This window comes from Staurois parvus, unplaced genomic scaffold (genome assembly GCF_062004578.1).
Source record: "Staurois parvus isolate SC_StPar_1 unplaced genomic scaffold, SC_StPar_1.0 ptg000366l, whole genome shotgun sequence".
NCBI classification, from domain to species: domain Eukaryota; kingdom Metazoa; phylum Chordata; class Amphibia; order Anura; family Ranidae; genus Staurois; species Staurois parvus.
Genome location: NW_028318162.1, coordinates 862,826 through 885,944, shown reverse-complemented (window position 1 = coordinate 885,944; position 23,119 = coordinate 862,826). Strand labels below are relative to the sequence as shown.

Below are 23,119 nucleotides of genomic sequence, written 5' to 3'. Positions count from 1 at the left end.
TATTTGCTCTCCATATGTGTAACTTGCTCTTATTAATATGTTTTCCCTTTTACTAAGGATGAAGGCTGTGAGTCTTCAGCCTATCCTGAACTCTAGGGGAAAGATGTGTGGCCATCAGGTTCCTTCCTCCCCTGTTTTGGGGGGAAAGGTGTCTCCCCCTAGTACTCTTTGGTTGGCTTCAGCTGACCATGAACAGTGGGGTCTGGTGGGGTTTTGGCTTGGTGGACCTAAACCATGCACCTTGGGGAGGCGGGGGGGTCAGGAGAGGATCCTTCCTCTTCCAGAGGGGACTAATAGGCACACCCTAAGTTTGTATTCACATGCACTTGTAGGCAGGTGCAGTCTTCTGTCTCCACTACAGATGGGGATTGACCAGAGCAGTACCACATCATGGAGAGGAAGTCAGGAGAAACATGGGTGTCCGTTTATGAACCAGCAGTAATAGATCGCTGCTCAGTTCTCCGGCATTCTCGGAGAACACAGTTCTCCTGTGAATGCCGTTTATGAAGCATATGTAGATCAGTTCTCCAAATAAAGGGAGAATGGTCAACAAACACTGGAAAACGGCTGATTTTATTATAATCTCGCAAGATTACAGTAAAAGATCAGTTTACTAAGCAGAGGTAAATTATCTCTGCTTAGTTTGCGGTCCCTCCGATTCTCCAGCTCTGGGCCGGAGAATCTGGAGGGAGAACACAGATCTCCAGTGAAGGGCTGAACATGTTCTCCTGGGTGTCATAAACTGTGAATGACCAGAGAATTGCTGTGATTCTCTGAATCGCAGCTATTCTGTGTGTCATAAATGGACACCATGGTTTCTCTTTGGTTTCCTGAGCCCTGAAGGCAGCAATCCAACTGGGTTACGCTGCATCCAGGTGACTCCTGACCATCTTGGGTCAGCACAGCCTTTACAAGTCCCTGCCCATTTTGCAAAGTGGCTAGAGTAGGGGAAGAGCAGCTGCCTGTCAGGGAAAATTATAGCGACAGGGAAAGGTTCCTGACAAGTAGGAACAGGCTGGGGACTCACAATCCTGTGCTGTAGCCTTCCCTTTGGGACTGGAAAGGCCACATTCCACCCTCTGAAGACAGATGCTGTTGGTGCATTTTTACCAGCTACCTCTCTGCCAAGAACTGAACTGTGAGTTTTACCCTAATCAGTGTCCCCCTGCTGGAGCTGTTTGTAGTTGGCATTTTCTGCAGTACAAGATCTGAGTTTTCTGCAAGCATGTCTTTACTGCTGCTGCACCACACTGCACCTCCCAACACACTTTCTGTGTTAATTTATGGTGTTTATTTTTTGGGTACCACACTACGGGTTAAAGAAAGAGAAAGTGATTTATTATTGGTATTTACATAATACTGCCAATTTATGGAGTGCTTTACATATTCATATCAGTCCCTGCCTTCAAGAAGTTTACAATCTAACACCCCTATCCCTCATGCACATACTAGGGCCAATTTGGACGGGAGCCAATTAATCTATTGGCATTTGGTACCTGGCTGCTTTGGGCAATACAGAAAGGTTTCCTCAGGTTGATTCAAGTTACACAAAGAGAATTGTGTGTGTGCATGTGTGTGTGTGTGTGTAGTGATGCAAATCGATCAAATTTCAGAGTTGGTGACCAGGGTATACAGAATGGTTCTGATAACAGATACTTAAAGTGGTTGTAAACCCTTACATATACCCAGTTAAATGACTGACCTCAAGTGATGCACAGATATGAAACAAATGCTTCTACATAAGTTGTACCTGTTTGTCTGAGGTTTACTACCACTTTAAGTGCTGTCAGTATTATATGAAAGGTGACTAAAAGTTTGGTTGACGAATTTACCCTCCTCCAACAGCCCAGAAAGTGTCAGTTATTATCCACGAGTTTGGCCAGCAGACAGATGAAGCTTTACAGTCTTGTGAAGTAAGTCTCCACCAGGGTTGCCAACCATCTAAATTTACAGTTTGTAAATATTGGCCAATTTGCAAGTTGACTCTACATGTCTGTTTCGGAAGGCAGTTGCTCATAAAATATTGGCTGTTGTCCAGCTTTGGGACTGTGCATGCGCAGTTCCAAAGCTGGCCGAATGCCATTCAGCCATAATTGGTGCTCCTGTGCATTCTGGTGGCAGGGCGGACTGTACCTGTGCTTTGGGCAGCCCATGACGTCATGGGGCAAGGTGCGTTGTGTATGCATAAAAAGCACACTGATGCACCATTTCCTGCCAGCCACTATTTCGTAGGAGGCGGGAGGGAAGGACACACCCATCGCTTCCAGGCCACTTGGTCCTGCACGCTGCCTGCCTCTGCTCTGATGACTGTTTCTTTCTTTCTTGGACAGTGTCTGCCTGACTGTGTCTGTCTTACCTGCTTAATTTGGTAATGGGTTTGTACAGTATAGGTAATGGATTTGTGTGGGCATTAATGAGTGAATGAGCATGGCATCATTGGTATGCAATGGATCAGTACTGCTACTGGGAGCAATAATGAATGAATGCAATGGTTGGATAAAGCAGTCTGATGTGGGGGCCAAATGAATACATGCAATGAAACAGTACTACTGGTGCAATGATGAATGAAAGCAATGGGCAATGGATGGAGAAGACTACTGGGTCAATTATGAATACATTACATGCAGTGGAGCAGTACTACTGGGGCAATAATGAATGAATGCAATGGAATGGAACACTCTATATTGGGGCAATGACTGCAGTGGAGGTGCACTGCATGCTATACTATAAAGTTTGTTTTTTCTCCTTCTCCCTCTTTGTGCCATTAGGCTGGCTCTCCCTGGACTCCCATTCACACCATTGTTTGAACCAGCCTGTTCCACTACTGCCACCAATGCCTTGCCTGGCGCCTCCATGGACCAAGTGAACTGTACCAAACACAAGGTCAGCTGTCTGCCTACAACATAAGTACCGCCTGCCTGCTGCAACTCCATTCCTGAAGCATTCCCTTTGGTTTCATCATACAGCTATATCATTTGGTAAGCAAATACACAATTTACTGCAATGTGCTTAAGAAATTATCAGCTATAGTCTCATGTATGGTTTTCTCCTTCTCCCTCTTTGTGCTGTTAGATTCTCCTAGACTCACAATCACACCACAGATATTGACTAGTCACTGGCACTGTTTCTGGCTCCCTCCTATTGGAACCCTGTCCTCTGGGAAGTATGACATTTTTGGAAGCCAGTGCTTTTTTAGTGTCTGCTTGTTTATGTGTTGGAGAAATTGGGGACTATCACTGAGGTCACAACAATCTGATTAATTTTTTTTCTTTCCTAGAAAACAGTCAATGGTGTATTGATCTACAGCCACCACAATCACCAGATTAGACAACGTGATCATCTATCAGTAAGTGGTTATCTATAATACTAATACACTTCACTAGACGTGCAGAACAGAAAACAGATGGAATTTGTTTAGTTTAGTTTCGGATAGATGCGTTATGTTACTAATTTTGTTTTGTTGATTTGTTTTGGAATTTGTTTAGTTTTGAATATATTTGTTATGTTACTAATTTCAATCGTTTATTTGTTTCAGAATTAGTTTAGTTTCATTTTGTTTCAATTATTCATTTTCTAATGAATTCCAAATTTTTGTAAAGATTCAAATTTGGATTGGTTAAAAATAGTTTGACCAATCCAAATTCTGTGTGAAGAATAGATGGTTGTTAAGGAGCAGGCCGGCATCCTTTTCAACCAATGACTCATCAGCTGCCAGTGGGTTTCCCCATTGACAGCTGAATGTAAACAAAAGAGTTGCTGGCAATGAAAAATTCAGGAAAAAAACAGCATGTGGTCCCCCATTTATACCAGGCCGTTCAGGTATGGTATGCCAAAAGTGAAAAAAAAAATGGTGTGGGGTCACCCCCTCCTGAACCATGCATGCTCTCAACATGGGGGGGGGGTGCTTGAGGCAGAGAGACTCCCACCCAAAGCACCTTGTCCCCATGTTGATGGTGACAAGGGCCTCTTCCACACAACCTGGGGGGTCTGCAGGGGGTGACTTATTGGAATCTAGAAGCCCCCTTTAACAAGGGGGCCCTCAGATCCCACCCCTCACCCTATGTGAATGAGTATAGGGTACATAGTACTCCTACTTGTTTACCGAAAAAAGTTAATAAAAACACAACAGTTTTTGACAACTCCTTAATTTTAAAAAAACCCATAGAAATGCCATATGAACAAAAAAAATGCCACCTACCAAACACGACTGTTCGCATCCAGGGACACAGCTGAATGACAGGTAAATATAGGGGCGAGGGTTACTCTGATGTCACTGGCTGACCCCACCCCATGTCTACCTCTCTTTGGGCAAGTGTCATTATGGGGCATGACCACCTGGTGATGTCACCGGGTAACCGCGCCCCCACATTTATCTGTCATTGTGTCCATTCAGGCCACCATTTTTATACCAGGCCACATGCCCTCAACATGGAGGATGCTTTGGGGCAGGGGGGTTCCCCCCCAAAGCACCTTGTCCCCATGTTGATGGAGGATAAGGGCCTCTTCCCAACAACCCTGACCTGTTGGTTATGGGGATCTGTGGGCAGGGGGCTTAACAAGGGGGCTCTCAGATCCCGACCTCCCCCCATGTGAATGAGTATGGAGTACTATCCATTCACCAAAAAGTGCTCAAAGAATTAATCAAAATGCAACAACAGTTTTTGACAAGTCCTTTATTTAAAAATAAACTAAGCAAGCAAACATAAAAAGCCAGCTTTGGAATTGTTATGTTTGCTAAACAAAACAAAATAGTAAATTTTTTTGGCAAACAAAAATTTGTCACTGCGTTTGTCAGATGATCTTACCGATAGCATTGCTGACTGGTTTCCAGACTCAAAATTAGCAAATTCCCTCTGTTGTAAGGGTACCAAAGGGTCCATGCTAATCAAAAACATAATTGGCAAATGCAATAAAGAGGTGTAGTGACAAAAACCTGCTTGTTGTCACTTTTCATCACTGATTGATGAAACTACAGACATCTCAACAACCAAGTTGCCATGGTGGCCATTTAATTTGATGAAGATGCTGATAAAACCCAGTATCAGTTCTAGCATCTAACTGAAGCTACTGTTGATGCTATTTTGGAGCAGATTAAACAACATTATCTGGAAGATGGTATCCCTACAAAAAATGTTATGGTACTTGATACAGATGGTGCACATGCAATGACTGGTCCACGAAAATCAGAAGTATCCTGCTTCAAAATAAAGCAGCCTTTCATCTTTCACATTCATTGTACCTTGCCATATTGCTGCCTTGTGTGCTGCAGATGCCTGCAAAGCTATACCTACAACTGCTGAGCAACATTGAAGAGACATACATAACAACTTTGCACATTGTTGCACACAATTACAGTTGTATCATGAATTTCAGGAATTTGTTGAGGCAGATTGTCAAACGAATTTCCAGCTTTGTTCTACTAGACGGCTTTCTGTGCTTGACTGTGTGAACCGCATTCTCAATCAATATGATGACCTTTAAGTTATTTTCAGTCAAGTGATGATGCAGACTGCTTTGTAACAGTGGACAGAATAGGTGTCTGGATACAGGATCCTATAAACAAGTGCTGCTTTCTGTTTCTTCAATCAGTTCTACCAAATTTCACCCAATTAAATAAAATTTTTTAGCGCAATTATCCTGTTACCTTTTTTTGAACTTCAGGTACTGCACCTTAAAGGTTATATGGGCCACTTTTATCAGGCCAAACCTGTTGGTTTCATTTGAAAATGATTCACCGATTGTATTTTACCACATTAACCATGCTAACTTTAACCAGAGCAGCTTGTCCCTCCAGGTGGATGCCATATGGCGTCCTTTCGGGCATGCACAGTTTGCCTGCTCGCAGGGCCAATCTGCGGCGCGATCTGTCACTGGCCGTGTACCTCGGACACGGCTGATGACAGATCTGTGTACCGGCCCCGTTTCTAGTACCATGTGACCTGCTGTGACCAATCACAGCAGGTCACATGACAGTTGTATACAATAGATGGCTTCCTTTCATGCCATCCATTGTATACTAGTGTGTCTAGCTTTGAATGGTCACAGCAATCACATGCACAAGCTGGCTAATCACAGCCCAGCTGTGTCATGTGATTAGCCGTGGCCAAATCACTGCTAAGCACAAAAAAAAACCCTGAATGAATCTATGTCATTCAGGTAAATGCTAGCTTATAGCAAAGTAATTATTTACTATGGTAACATTATACTACTGTGGTCATAGTGAAATATGAAAAAAAAAATCTTAAAAAAGAGACAAAATTTAATAAAAAATTAAAACAAATAAAAAAAAATTATATATTTTTTTTTTTGTATTGTCACCAGTCAGTGTCCCTGATCACCGCCATGCCAGTTATATGATGACGCTGTACTGCACTGGTGACAGTATGTAAAAAAGAAAATAGTGAACATAATTTTTTTAATTTTTTCATTTTCCGAAAAATTATGACAAAAAAATTACAACTTAAAAACACGCGCCATGCCTTTTATGAAGTACGTCGGACTGTCTACTTTGCAAAAAGGGGTAATTTGGGGGATATCCGTACTATTCTGACATTCTTGGACCTCAAGAAATTAGATTGGCCGTCAGTACTTCAGGATTGATCAATATTCAGATATATACCATAGTTTGTGAACTCTATAACTTTCCTACAAACTAAATACTACATCCTAATTTTGGTTATTTTCAAAGACGTAGTAGAATACATCTTGGCCTAAATTCATGAAGAACAATTATTTATTTGGAAACTTTCATAACAGAAACAAAGAAAAATGTTTTTTTTTCAACATTTTCGGTCTTTTTTTGTTAATTTGGCAAATAATAAAAACCCCAGTGTTGCTTAAATACCACCAAAAGTAAGCTCTAGCTGTGTGAAGAAAATGATAAAATTTTAGTTTGGGTACACTGTTGTATGACCTTGCAATTGTCATTCAAAGTGTGAGCTCTGAAACATGAAAAATGGCCTGGGCAGGAAGGGGGTAAAAGTGCCCTGTATGGAAGCGGTTAAATCAACAGACAGCATTTTCATTGGCTACCAAAGAAGGGAACATCTGTCTACAGTAGATGATTTGAAAGCACAATTCCCCCCACTGATACCAATAAAGGGGTACTATTCTTCTCACTGACACCAACAGTAGAGCACTATTCCTTCCACTGATACCAACAATGGGGCACTATTCCTCCCACTGACACCAATGGTGGGACACTTCTTCCCGCTGACACCAACGAAGCGGCACTTTTCCTCCCACTGACACCAACGATGGGGCACTTTTCCTCCCACTGACACCAACAATGGGGCACTAATAATTCTCCTGATACCAAAGATGGGACATTGTTTACTTCCACTGATCCCAGGGCATTTTCTATTCCCACGGGTTATGGTCTGGCCCCCTAGAGTCCAAAGCACAGTAAACTGGCCCTTTGTTTAGAAAGTTTAGAGACCCTGCACTAAATCAAAAGTAGGACTTACTGTATATATGCATTTATTGTATTCAAACACATTTTTTGTTATATGAATGGTTTTAAATTAAGTACTTTTCTTATTTTTTTTTTGTATAATTATATTTTCTGGCGCTACAATAAATTTTTAGGCACATACTGTATATAATTCTTTTGGCACATATATATTTTTTATATTGGGATGTAAGTAAAAAGAACCTTTTAGAATCTACATTTGGAATCATTCAGCTGTTGGCTTTACTAAAACAAACAAGTCTACTGCTAATTCTGTGGTAAATATTGAACTTGCAAAGCATTTGCACAAATTGTTCCCCCACATGATTTTGATGCACTGTATACTGAATTTAGTCTTTACCAAGTGGCAGATTTCACTGATGTTGCTGAGACTGACACATGATTATTGGCACATGGTAGGACGGAGCTGTATTCTTCAGGGCAATATGAAAGTACCTAAATTCTCAGATCTGGTTACATTTTCAAAAACTATGCTTTCCCTTCCCCATGGGACAGCAGAGATAGAATGTGTGTTTTCATCTGTGACGTTAATGAAAACTTATCTTAGCAACAAACTTTCCACTCCATTGTTGGAAGGACTGCTGTCAGCAAAGAGTGGTCCCAGAAGAGTTACACAGCAAATGCTTGAACATGTTGATACCAAAACCAGGACAAGGAGTGGTCCAGGGGGTTGGCTGCCCTGGGCGCAATGGTTTACTGCAAGGATGGGGGCACCTTCCTACTGTTGAAAGGCAAATAGGAGTAGAGACAGCAGGGGAGAGAGATTTTGACAAGTGAGTGACTGCTGGGTTTAGGATCCCCTCAGCTTGCACATACTGACCAGTTTGGGTGCAGTTTGGCATCTTTGCCCTTGGCACTGAATGACCTTGTCCCAGTATTGGTTGATACCACAATGTATGACCACAAGTTTGAAATTGTATCCAAGCCTAAACATAAACCACTTGGTGGTTCTTCTACTGCTGCTGGTAACGTGTATAAGGACAAACATGGCGTGGTGGTGGTGGTGGTGTAGGAACACAGTCACAACATCAGAAGAAGGAATCAAACAATTTTTAAAAAAGAAATGTTTCTACTGTAAAAGCATTTGAAATTTACAGTATGAGTTATGAAAACATTGGTTACAGCCAGTCCAGGCCTAAGTGGTTTTTTATACATTTGCTTCAGTTGGAAGTGGAGCTGTTAAGGGATGGGAAGGACACCCATTCTTGCCTATTGTCATAGTAGCAGAAATTGACCAATTTCCCAAAAAAATGCAGTTGTTAGTGGAACAGGTGGTGAGGGAAAACCTTCACATGGGTACACCTGTTCCACTGAACACTGCTGCAAGGTACTTTAACCACTTCCCATCCAACCCATGTACATAAACGGCCGTATGGTGCAGTGCAGGGGCGGGTTGCCGTTCATAAATGGCACCCACATTTTCAGCCTGAGAGCGCGCACCACCGCGATCCGGTGCCTGCTGTGTCCTCTGGACACCGATCGCTGTACGGGACTTCAGTGTGAGATCCCGATCATGTGATCACTGATTGGCCAATCAGAGATCACATGAATAGTATTAAGCAAGCTGTCACTTCCTGACATAATTGCTTACTACTTGTGAAATCTGCGAACGATCACAGAGATCACATGGTACAAGGCTATTCACAACAGCCTTGTACCATGTGACAAGCTGTGACCAATGACAGCTCTCAGTATTTCTCAATGGCTGCAAGAATGTAGTCAGAGAGAAGGAGAAATGATTGCTTTTACAGTCTTTATGGGTGTAAAAGCAATCAGTGTAAAAAAAAAAAAAAGAAATCATCTCCCCCCACAAGTAGTACAGTGTCACTAGGATGACACTGTACTAGTCGGGTGACAGTATGTTAAAAAAAAAAATAAATTAGAAAAAAATTAAAATGTAAAGAAAATTTAGAAAAATTATAATTTTTGGTTATAAACTAATGTGGGTAATTTTTTTTACTAAAAAGATAGCTGAATGCATTTTGGCCAATATTTATGAAGATAGATTATTTGCAAAATTTTTGGACTTTTTCATTTATATAGCAAAAAAAAAAAAATCCCAGTGGTGAATAAATACCACCAAAATAAAGTTTTATAGGTCTCAAAAAAATGTTAAAAAATTAATATGGGTACAGTGTTGCATGACTGCGCAATTGTCATGCAACACTTGAAGTGGTTAGCCCCTAGATGTCAACTGCACACAAATATGCAGCCTCACTGCACTGGGCCTTTTTGCCGTGGGGGTCACATATTTGCGTATCTCCCTTTGTGCTGGGAGTGCGCTGCTAGTACAGAGATTGGGCTCTCACAGTGAGCCCCGGGTCCTGTACTAATGATTGGAACCTGGAACTCCCGATTTCAGGTTACCTGATCACTGTGATAGCCTCTTATTGGCTATTACAGTGATCAGTCACTGTGAAGCCCGCCCCTGTGTTCTCTGTCTCAATGGAGAGGTTTGATCTAGGTCAGTGCCAGGGTTAGTATTTGGGTCAAGTAAGGGTCAAAGGTCAAGGTTAGTGTCAAAGGTCAGTGTCAGTATATTTTGGGCAGGATTTTTTTTAATCTGTATCAGTGTCAGTGTGTTTTAGGGAGGATGAAACAAAAAGCAAAATCCGCACTATTGTTTCTGGGCTGTACTACGGGTACATACAGCAAATAACATGCACATATGTGGCATCGTTGCAATCATCAGGAGCAGAAGAATTTATTTTGGGTTGTTCTTTGTTGGAAGGGTATGATAGTAACAACAAATATACAGCTAGATTTAAAAAAAAAGATTTTTTTTTTTACTATTTTGGGCCAGGTTTCCTTTGATAATGAAAATAAAAAATCAGATATCCATTTCCATTCACCACCAAATGAAAGCCAATTTGTCCTGAAAAAAACATGGTATAATTTACTTGGATGTACAAAGTAGTTGTGATTATATGTACAGATTTACTTACACAGTCAAAATTGTGTTTAGGCATTAGGATTTCTTTTACCTTTAGGTGTGAAAGGATTAACAACTTGTTATTTTAACAATGCATTACTGTCTCTGTGGCAGCTGGGAACTGAAATGTCAGTTTATTGGTGTTTCTATGCTCAGGTTGGGCAGATTCACCCTCTATTTGCCCTGTTTACCATTATCACCAAACAAAAGATCAAATCCAGAACAGAAATGTGGGGGGTGGTAGTAACCTCTATTCTGGTGATCCTGGTGGCTATCAGGGATTTCTGCTCACTTTCATTAGTGGCTATGGAACACAAATTGAAGGGGAATCTCTCCAGTTAGGCACAGGTTATAAAACAGCTGGGCTACATTACCTGACCTTGGAAAAGGAGAAATATGTCTTTTTTGCCATTTGTTATACCTTAATCATATTGCTAACATCACTAGCTACGTGTTTGTAGCTTATATATTGATATTTGCACTGAAAATGGTAATTTTGGCAACTGTTTGAACTCTCAGTAAAACATTTTGCTCTTGTCTTGTCAGAGCAAAGACAATCGAAAGTAGTTGTAGAGCAGATAAAAGGATATGAAAAGAAATGATAAACTTTTAAAGAACTTCAAGATTTCCAAAAACTCACTAGCGATATTATTAAGAATCTGGAGAAGGCCCATCATGAAACAATAAAAAAATAAAAAGGATCATAGATGTTAATGGTATCAAGACAAATCAAGTTTTTAAATGGCAGGCCATGTTGAATGAGATTAATTCTACTCCTACCCCGGAGAAGGAAAATTCTAGTAAAATGGGGCCACAGAGAGAGGAACAACCTACAGCTAGTCACTTGGAGCAGGAATGAAGTGATAATGAATGCAGGAGGAATACAAAAGGTGCTCCACGAACAGCAGTGTGGAGAGAATAAAGAGGTAGCAGAAGAGGCTGCGAGAGGGGAGGCTACTGAGGTCACTCAATATCACTCATATGATACTGAGAGAGCACCTGGAGGGAGAACTTACTCCTATTACAGTCCAGTGCCCACATGCAATAAATATGAGCCGCTGAGGGACAATCATAGGGAAGAATTGCAGCTGAGAAAAAAAAAAGATCTCCTTGAGGTCACATGATCAGTGACGAAACATGTTGGGAGTGGAATCAGTGCCAAACAGTAATGCAGATATGCAAGTTTAGAACGTGATGCCAATTTCCTGGTGTTTAAGAGGGCAGTTCACTGTATACCTTCAAACCATGTTTAAAGTGCACTGCTCCATGTGAGTGTATTTATTTGGATTTTTAAAGATTGAGTTTTAATGATGGTAAAGTGCAATGATGGCCTATCTTTGATTCTGTTTGAGCTGTTAATGTCTACGAACCTTACAAAGTGGAGCAAAAGGAGCTGTTGGATCTAAGGTGCGCTTAAATAACATCCCAGACCAGTGGAGTAATAACCAGGTGGGGAAGGCGCAGAGTGACCTGTTTTCTAGGTGAAATGTGGAGGTGAGTACTGTTGGTGATGGATATCACGTGGTGCAACTGCTGTGGGATTGGCATTGTTCTCATAACTCAGGATATCATTAAGTGGATTGTTTGTTACAGACTTATTGATGCACTGGACGTTTTACATTTTATTTAGGAGGTTTCCACCACTATTCACTATATGAACTTTATTATTTTATTTAGGAGGGTTCTACCACTATTCACTTTATGTTGCTGAAATATTTGAGTTTCGATGTTGATATTCAGATTTTGCAGTATAAAAACACAATAGCAAGTTGTATAGTACAGGATTTTATTTTTATTTATTTTGTATTAACTTTTCATGTATGGTAGTGCTATAGATCACTGAAAATAGGAACGGTAAGCTGATATTTTGTACAGGAGGTCGCCACCATTACTCACATATCAGGAGATTTCCACCACTATTCACACATATTGGAAAAACTGAGGCAGCGCTACACTTTGCTGTATTATTTAGTTCAGTTGGTTTGGGAAAACACATCAGTGTTTAGCAGCAAGCCCGGTAATATAACAGTCTAATACATTGCAGGATTACACTTCTCATAGTACAGCAATACTTGTACATATAGTACATTTTATGTGTCATGTCAGTAAAAAAAATGCTTATGTCAGTAGATTTTTGGTGTCGTGTCAGTAAATTTCACTTGAGGAGGCTGGCAACCCTGGTCTGCACAGTTATACCAACTTTAGAGCGTAGTTTCATAGAAATGTCCATGAAATGAACTGGTTCTCTTTAATACAATGAGTAATAATGGGGATAATGCAACACGACATTTAAGAAAAAGGTTTATATTCAATGATCGGATGTATGACGCTGGCAGTGCCATGGTGCTTGGTCTGAGACAGAAACAGCATATAATGGCTGAACTCCCACCAGCATGCAACCAAAGTGTGACTGAACGTTGTCGTATCGCCCTTTGCTGTTAATTGCTCCCAGAACAACATTCAATATGATAAGAACACAACAAGCTTTTGTTCTGCTTTATATCCGTTATTAGTATTTCCCCCTTCACTTTGCCTCTGACAACGCCAACGCCGCATTTCCTCCCCAGGGAATGTCATACTTTTTCATAAGTTGCAAGATAAATCATTTTTGGTTGGGATTTTTCATAGTGTAGAATGAACTTCTCGAGTTTCAGATGGTGTAGGTTTAACTAAACAGAGACACGTTAAATTGCTTCATAAAATTACAACATGTTCTCTCTAAGGTTCACTTCTCATATTTATTAGCCAGACCTTGATTCAGCACCACTGAGGCCAAATCAATGCTGAGATTTTCTATGGGCTAAGGCTTCCATCTTGTGGTTGCTTGTTGTAACTGCTCAAATGTAATTTCACGAAAATGTTATTACAGAAATCATGTACTTTTGCTTGATGTTTCCTTCCTATTTTGCTTAGTTTTATATTTTTAACATTAAATTTTTTTTAAAAAATTAAAAAACTGCTAAAGTAAAATTACAGATAACCCATATGGAGGAAATTCTCCAGTGAAAGGGCCCTTTCACACTGATCTGTTGAAAAAACGCATATGCATTTTTGCCGTGTATTTGCTTCGTTTTCTGGATTCCTGACTCCAACCATGCACCTGTGAAACTTAGACATGTGACTCAAAAAAACATACTAAAATGCACTATTGGTGCGTTTTCTATAGAAATCAGTGGGAGATGTGTTTTGGTGCAATTTTGAAAAGTGCATAAAAAATGCAGCATGCAGAACTGTAAAAAAACACACCGCATGTGCATGCACTGGTGAGAAGAGTTCCATAGGTTTTAAAGGGATACATTTTTCATGCATTTTTCTTCCACCTTTTTTTTTCCCCACAAAAATGCTTCAAAATTGAATAGTACGATAGGGCAGAGAGCAGTCACATTGAACAAGAGCTGTAAGGTAAGTGTTTATGTTTCTGTTGGAGAGTTTATTTGGAATTAACAAAAATGTGATGTTATATGAAACCTATAAAAACTAATTAAAGTAACAATGAAGGAATTATTGACGTGTGTCATAAATTTAATTATAAATTATATCTACAGTGACTTAAAAGTATTCATACCCCTTGAAATTTTCCACATTTTGTCATGTTACAACCAAAAACGTAAATGTATTGGTGTGTTCCTTGGCCTTCATGATGCTGTTTGTTCACTAATGTTCTCTAACAAACTTCTGAGGGCTTCACAGAACAGCTGTATTTATACTGAGATTAAATTACACACAGGTGGACTCTATTTTCGAATTAGGTGACTTCTGAAGGCAATTGGTTCCACTACATTTTAGTTAGGGGTATCAGAGTAAAGGGGAACTGAATACAAATGCATGCCACACTTTCCAGATATTTATTTGTAAGAAATGTTGAAAACAATGTATCATTTTCCTTCCACTTCAAATTTATGTGTCACTTTGTGTTGGTACCATGTACCCCATACTCATTCACAGAGGGGGGCCGGGATCTGGGGCCTCCCTTGTTAAAGGGGGCTTCCAGATCCTGACAAGCCCCCACCTGCAGACTTCCACAACCACCAGCCACAGTTGTGGGGAACAGGCCCTTGTCCCCATCAACATGGGGACAAGGCGATTTGGGGGGGAGCCCCCTGCCCCAAAGTACCCCCCATGTTGAATGCACGTGGTCTGGTATGGTTCAGGAGGGGGGGGGGGCACTTGCTCATCCCTCCCTTTCCTGAGCTGCCAGGCTGCATACTTGGATAAAGGTCTGGTATTAATTTTGGGGGGGACCCCCACACCATTTTTAAAAAATGTTGGCATGGGGGTTCCCCTCAAAATCCATACCAGACCTAAAAGGGCTTGATTTTTTGCAAATTTTTTTAATTGCTGGTAATTCTTTCTACATTCAGCTCTCAGTTTCACTACTAAAATACTGCATGACTTAATAATATAACTCATATGGTATTTTAGTAGCTGTGTGGTATCTTACTACATACTGGGATGCGGTAAGATACCGCTTAGTGAACTGTCCCAGTCCAAAGTTTGCAGTCGAACTTTCACTACTTCACCGTAACATAGATGGTCAGGGCTCTGTAGCCCACTGAGGGCAATAGGCTCCATTCACTAAAGCAGATCGCATGCGCTATTTAGGTGTTCGGACTCATGTTGCCTAAATATCGCATGCAATCCTGAAAATGTCAATTCACTATTTGTTTTTGTGGTATTACCTCAAAACTCTTGGTAAATACCACATAAAACAGCATTAAAATCAATTCGCAGAAGGAAATAAATAATTAAATGCATGCAGTAATTAAGTAGCAGTCTAGGCATGCTGTAATGGTGGAAGTGATGAATTTGAGCACCACACCTCAAAGGGCAGCACATGGAAGTGTTTAAAAAAGTGTGCCAATTCACAATCTAATGAGCATTTGCCTAGTCTGCACCTAAATTTGGCAGCTGAACATAGCTTTGCTCTCCCTTAATGGAATTTTTTGAGGCTAATCTGTTGGAATTTCAGGCCATGCAAAGGAGGGCAAGGAGAAGAAGAGTGATTGTAATGTGTCCATATTCATTTATGGGCAGTTCACACTACATGCCTTTCAGTGTGCTTTTTGTCTGCATCCAAAATGCATAGAAAGTAGGTTATATGGTTGTTAATGTCATAGTTCACATCAGTGCTTGCAGTTCCAGTGCGTTCTGGATGCAGAAAAAAAGTAGAACAGACTGCATGTTTTCCTGCACAAACCTGGACTGCAACACGGTATAACGCATAAAAAATGCACCCCAACGCACCAAAAACGCACTGGAACACACATGTCCGTATTTAAATTGAAGAGGGAAAAAAATAAACATATGCAAACAATACAGACTAGTTCCAATTTTTTGTTAGCATGATATTTCTGCAAAGGTCTAAAAAAAAAATTCAAGATTTTAGTAAAAAAAACCCAAGTGAATTTTAGGGCAAACAAACGCAATAAATTACCCACAGTTTTGATAAAATATAAAAGCCAAGGTTGCATCGAATAAATAGATACCCAACATGTCAAACCTTAAATTTGTGTGCGCCCGTAAAATGGTCAGAAACTTCAGCACCCTATATTTTCTATAGGTGATGCTTCAAAAGCCCCTATAGATCATCAGTTTAGCGTTACAGAGGAGGACTTGTGCTAGAATTATTGCTCTCTAGCGCATGCAGCAATATGCAACATGCATATCGCAACGGTCATACATGCGTATATGTGGGGGTGGAGCCCTCGCCATTTTTATTGGGGGGGATGTTAAGTGCTTGGGTGTAACTATTTTTTTTTCAATATAAATTTAGTGAGACATGAAGGGTCTAAAAGACATGGCAGCGAAAGGGTTAAAAGCCACTTGCCATCCTGGCCAGTTCTGACATTTCTCACATACATGTAATACATTTTTTTTTTTTTTTGAAAATTACGTAGAACCCCCAAAGACATATTTTGTAAAAGAAAAATCTCTGATTAATAAAATGGTTGTTTTTTTAATGCCACATGATATTTGTGCAGCAGTTTATCAAATGCATATTTATAGGAAAAAACACAATAATATACTAAATTTTTTAATAAAATTGGAGAGCTGATTCATACATGGGTGGTGCAGATTTAAGCTCAGTTTTCACAGCTAATTGATATAGTAGTTGTTCAGCGGTTCAGGTCAGGTTTACATCAAGTTCAGGGCAGATTCAGGTCAGGATTTTATTCTGTTCGTGCTGTTTAGAAACGGTTACCATAGAAGTCAATAGCCTGTAATCCGCACCTGAACCAGACCACATTGCTCAGAAATCGTACAGGACTTTTTTTTTTTAATTCGCTCCAGCAGTGCACTGGACATATGTGATCAGGCACCATAGGAAACAATGTCATTTCACATGTCATGCAGATCGGATGTGGGTCAAATTGCATCTAATCCACATATACTGTATGGAACTGGCACTAAAAAGATAATGCTGCTTCAAGTAAATCAATACCTAACTTGTCACCTTTTAAATTGCATAGGCCAGTGGAATGGCAACAAACTATGGTACATAAAATTATTTGATGGTGTAAGATGCACGCCATCACCGTGGAATACATGGACTGGAAGTGATGTCAGGAGGGGAGGGTGATACGATTCTAAGCATGCGCAGGTTGTTCCTTCTTTAAGATCTAGCCCCGGGGAGATAGAGCCATATTATATAGCGGGAGTGGGCAAGTCTGCCCAGAGTTTATTAAGATCAATTAAAAAATGATAAAACAGTGCAATAAAATGAGTAATAACGATATGGGCTAGTAGCTAAAATAGCAGCAAGTAGCACATTTAATAACTAAATAAATGTTGCCAGTGCAAAAGCTATACCGGGGATAAATAAGCACAGTGTCAGTGACCATGCATGACCATAACACAGTAGTGCAATTTGACAGCATATAGTGTATGGATAAAAATGGGAAGAACACTATGCACTGAATAAAAAGCTTAAGAACAAATAATACGTATAAGTACACATAGTAAAACATTGATATAGAGAAATATGAACAGGATAAAAATACAATATAAGGAGAGAGAAAACAGCCATTGGTGCTAGAATAGTAATGTGGTAACCTAAAGTTGAATAATATGGTCCGACAATGTCAGCCTCAATTGTGCCATACTGGTATATTAAAGCAGGGACCATAATGATGAAAATCATAATGGGCTGAATTGTATATGGGGGGTTTTCCCCTAATCTATTAATTGCAGCTGATTATCTACTATAAAAGCTAGGGAACATCTTTAATCATATAGCAAGGATGATAGTAGTCATAGGTAGGCATTCTAATATGTAGAAGAAAATTGGGGGGAAGGGGAAGTACAGTTATTGGGGATGCCAAAGATCAGCCACCCACCACCTACACTGTGGACCTGCAATGGGGGTCTGTGTATGGAGGAGATGGAAGTATCCCGGGTGACCAGAGAGGCCTGGGAAGAATCCAGCCAGGCCCCTGGCAACAGAGGAGTGTGGGAGTTCTCCCATGGCCGAGGCAGGAGCCCCGCTACCCACGGCCCACTGAATCATATGGAAGAGTTGATAGCACTCAGCAGAGCTGCAATGTCCAGGCGGGGGAGAACCCTAGACAAGCTGGCTGGCACTACCTGTCCTGTCATCCCCACTCAGGAACTGAAAATTGGGGGCCCCCAGAAATTAGGGTGAGCTTGGAGTCCCTGGAGGAAGGAGTGGATGACTGGGTATACATGTATACATGTCATATCACTATAATGGAGTACAGGGGAGCTGGGATATATATTACTGAGTAATGTATACCCCAGCTCCCCTGTACTCCATTATAGCGATATGACATGTAGGGGAGCTGGGATATACATTACTGTATACACGTCATATCACTATAATGGAGCACAGGGGAGGGGGATATACATTACTGTATACATGTCATATCACTATAATGGAGTACAGGGGAGCTGGGATATACATTACTGTATACACGTCATATCACTATAATGGAGCACAGGGGAGCTGGGATATACATACTGTATACATGTCATATCACTATAATAGAGTACAGGGGAGGGGGATATACATTACTGTATACACGTCATATCACTATAATGGAGCACAGGGGAGCTGGGATATACATTACTGTATACATGTCATATCACTATAATGGAGTACAGGGGAGCTGGGATATACATTACTGTATACACGTCATATCACTATAATGGAGTACAGGGGAGCTGGGATATACATTACTGTATACAACATGTCATATCACTATAATGGAGTACAGGGGAGCTGGGATATACATTACTGTATACAACATGTCATATCACTATAATGGAGCACAGGGGAGCTGGGATATACATTACTGTATACATGTCATATGACTAAATGGAGTACAGGGGAGGGGGAATATACATTACTGTATACATGTCATATCACTATAATGGAGTATAGGGGAGCTGGGATATACATACTGTATACATGTCATATCACTATAATGGAGTACAGGGGAGCAGGGATATACATTACTGTATACATGTCATATCACTATAATGGTGCACAGGGGAGCTGGGATATACATTACTGTGTACATGTCATCACTATAATGGAGTACGGGGGAGCTGGGATATACATTACTGAGTAATGTATATCCCAGCTCTCCTGTACTCCATTATAGTGATATGACATGTTGTATACAGTACTTACTCCTAGTCCCTCCGAGTCCCCCGCGGCGGAGGAGAGGGTGTTTCCTCTCAGCGGAGGAGAGCGGATCTCTCCTGCACCTGTCCCCTCAGCGGCGGTGCCACAGAAGCCGGGAACCGGAAGCTGTAAACAGGAACTCGGCTTCACAATGAGGCCTGGAGCGCAGGTGCAGTCGCTCCATGCTTCATCTGTGCTCGCTTCTCGCCGCTCGCCACAGAGGAATTTCTCCTTGCATTTGGTGAGCGGCTTTTTCAAGCCCTGACCTAGAGCAAACGGTGCAGCCTGGACCACCCACTTCTTAGGCCCAACCCCAGAACTTCACCTTCAAGGAGCTGATCATAAGGTCATCAGACTCCTGTGTTCTGTTGGATAGAGGAAATCTCAAGATGCTGCCCTGCTTTTCTTGGTTCCAGTAAAAATTTAAAAAAAGAACTACATTAAAGTGAGGCTTTGACTACCCTTATGTCCCTCAAAGTATCATGGATCAGATTGAATACACACGGTCCCAGTGGGAAGAGGAGCTTGTATGGGACTATCTCCACGTTCCAAAGTCATGCAGAGGGCCTCACTATCCCAAGGTCTGGTCCTGTCTCCAGGACATTAGGAAAGAATGGAGCCTGGGGTAGGCCATTTAAAAGGGCCATGTAGTGGTAGTAAAAGCTGGAAAGTCAGTATGCCACCATCTACAAGTGTCTGGGGAATGAAACAGGTCCCAGACCACCGTTATTACTGCTGAGCAGGACCTACACCTCATTGTCTTACTTGCCAGCTGGGTCCATGCTCAGCCTGCTCCATTGTGGCATGGGGCAAGTCTACGAGCATAGCCAGTTTTGTTATTGCCCTTTCCCTCCTCTACTGCCAGATGGAATGTTCTCTTTGCCATAGTTGGGGGAGAGCTTGTTCGGCCTTATTACCTGAAGGGGAGAACTGTCCTTTAAACCTTCCTTCCCACCTGTACAGCTATGTTATGGACTCTGGGCTAACACAGCCAATCCTACTTCAAACATGTTGTGGACTCCATATGTTGTGGACTCTAAGTAACACTGTTACTTAGACCTCATGTATATAGTGTAGTATAAAGATTTTTAAAGTTTTTAAATGTTTTAACATTTTTAAAATTAAAGTTTTGACTTTTTTTTAGGGCTCTGGAGAAAACGTCATGTCAAGCCTGATGAAGGAGCATGCATGCTCCAAATGCATACCACACCCACCATTTCCTGTTGTCTCCCAGTGGACCCTAGCCAACAAGGAAGTATTGGGAGCCACCAACACAGCCTAGGACAACCTTCCAGGGATTTACAGTCTGCGGGATTGGACTTGAACAAGACAGTCATGCTTGTAGCTAGATGAGCACTGTCCTTGCTGTTTCTTCTGAGTTATTTACTTGTGGAAATAAAATAGTTTTTTTTAATGCTACACTTAGATGGCGCTGTTTCCCTTCCTCCATTTTGCATTCACACAGAGTATCTTCTCTTGATGAATCAGCGGCCACCGAGATAAGCTTTTTTTTGGAACTTTTGGATTAATTGGACTTTAAGGACTTTTAACTGCACCTTTATTCATTGTATACCTGAGTGGCTGCATTTCAGTGCATCAAAACGCCCTTGTTTTTTTTTGCACGGTACTTAATTTATTTAAAAAAAAATAATTTTTTCTTCAATTTTATTTCTATCACAAAGGGAAAACAACATACCTTGTGATAGCTGGGGCAGTGCAAGGTACTCTTTATGGAGAGAGCTGGGGTGTATTAGGCTGTAGAGATGTCAGAATTCTGTCATGTGAGGTTGATGTCATGAGAACAAAACATCAACTGCTCCACTGCAGCTATTAAGCACACCTTGGCCCAATGGGGTCAACAGGACTGGGCATATAAAAAAATCATTATTTCCATCTTAGAATGCATTCTTCACCATAATGTCTTTTCATTCGATGGTTCCCACTACCGCCAGGTACATGGTGTAGCGATGGGGACATGTGCTGCATCCTTCATCAATCTGTACCTAAGGGGGTGGGAACTGATGTTCATGACCAATTAATCTTTGTCGCTGTACACTGACTATATTTCATTATTGCATAGATACAATGATGTATTCATCATATTGGGATGGCCCCCATAACCTACTTTTGAAATGCATAGACAGAATGGATAGAAATTATTTCAATCTCCCATTCATGATGACCTTCGACAAAAAACTAGTCGCATTTTTGGACGTGGAGATCTATAACGGAAAAGATGCCAGTAATCACCATCGTAAACCCATGGCTGGGAATGTTCTCTTCCATGCCTCCAGTTTCCATCCTAAGGCTCTCATCAATTCCATACCTTATGGTCAATATTTTAAGAGTCAGACAAAATTGCTCCGATGACTCTCCTTTCATTGTTGAAGCCAAGAAATTACAACAAAGACTGCTAGAGAGAGGGTATTATTATTATTATACAGAATTTATTCACGTACTGCTTTGAAAAAAAACATACAAATGAGCTATATCTAAAAATATAACCACATTTTATACAATAAAGTTAGGGCAGATACTAACCCATTAAGAAGCATTGCAGAGTTCTCTAATCAACATCAACAAGTCCAAAAAATGATAAAAAAATATTGGCAAATGCCCACAATGGACCCTGTTATAAGTCAATTTGTCCCAGAAAACCCATTATCTGCATTTAGGTGAGCTACCTCAATCAGAAATTGCATAATCCAGAGTGAAGATAAGAGAGAGTCACAGGGAGACCACTATAAATACAATGATACTTTCATATGTGGTTCTTGTAAACATTGTAAATATATGTGTACCGATAAAAAAATACTACCTTATGGTTTGATATTCCATCCAAAACATTTGCTAATTGTAGAACCTTCAGTGTTAAATATGGTTTGCTCTGTGATTGTGGTTGCTATTATGTTGGTAAGACAAAGCTCGAATTTTGGAAATGTGCAAATCGACCTTCCTCTTGGGTGGCATGTTACGGATGTACATGACAGAAAATTTCCCACAATTAGATTTTTAAATACTAGATTGAATTCATTCTAATACAAGGGGAGGGGACTGGAACAAAACTCTCATCCAAATTGAACTAAAATGGATTTATAAATTGAAGGCTACCCAACCCCAGGTCTGAATGAATTTGCTAGCTTTAAACCATTCTTGGAGGGCTTTGTCTTAGGAGGGATGGAAATATAATCATATGATTTATTTTTAATGCCTGTCTTTGCTTTGCCAATATGATAAACATATGCATGAAGAGATCTTCTTGTATATCAACATCCCTTTGATTGTATGTATGTAGCTCTCATCCTTAGCCTCTGTTAACAACTGTTGACCTATGTATACATCTATGGCCGTCTGTTTTATTTTTGTGTGTCTCTATATTTTATTTTTTGTTTTTCATGTGAGGCTATCTTCTTTCCTGCCTTCCCCTTTTGCCTGTGGTCTTTGGCTTTTTCTCCCAATCTCCTTTGTCGGGTGGCTCCATCAATTGGGGGTGGCTGCCTGCCCAGGTTGATCCATTTCCCTGGCAGCTATACTGGGAGAGATGGAGAGGAGGGCCCCCCTTGGCCTAGTTGTCAATCTACCTCCTTCTTTTCACCCGTTGCATCATTCTGACGAGCGGACGTTGTGTGTGTTGGCGGGTCTCAGGTGCGTGATGTTATTCCACATTACAAGAGTGATAATGTCATTGCGTCATTCTGCATGGGGCGGCGCTGCGCATCAGAATCAAGGGGGCCCAATTGAATGCCGGTCTCTGCACTCACATGACCCAGGTGTCTAGGATTATGGGTAAATATCTTAACATATATAGTACGCTTAATAGAGCAATTGGTGTATTCTCATATCGACCTCATATGATTAAATGCTGACATCTCTACAGCTTGGTGAGCGACAGGGCAATGTTTGCTGTTTGGAGAGGGTTTTTTTTTACCCCCCATTTTGGCAATTAGCTTTCCATATATCTGGCAAATTATGCCTTCATGGCTTGATTCAGATTCTATTAATTTTTCTAAGCCATGTTTAATATATTTATGTAGTTTTTACATTTACTCTTAAATCATTTTTTGCATAT

General features: G+C 40.8%; 2 long non-coding RNA genes across 2 annotated transcripts; both read left to right on the top strand.

Moving 5' to 3' along the window:
* Positions 1 to 999: 999 nt before the first annotated feature.
* LOC149456247 (uncharacterized) lies at positions 1,000 to 3,299 on the top strand. Its single transcript, XR_016313923.1, has 4 exons — positions 1,000 to 1,138; positions 2,769 to 2,978; positions 3,073 to 3,163; positions 3,278 to 3,299. It is a non-coding gene; the product is annotated as an uncharacterized LOC149456247 (long non-coding RNA).
* On the top strand, positions 3,289 to 22,394 carry LOC149456246 (uncharacterized). The gene is made up of 2 exons (XR_016313924.1): positions 3,289 to 3,346; positions 20,195 to 22,394. It is a non-coding gene; the product is annotated as an uncharacterized LOC149456246 (long non-coding RNA).
* The last annotated feature ends 725 nt before the right edge of the window (positions 22,395 to 23,119 follow it).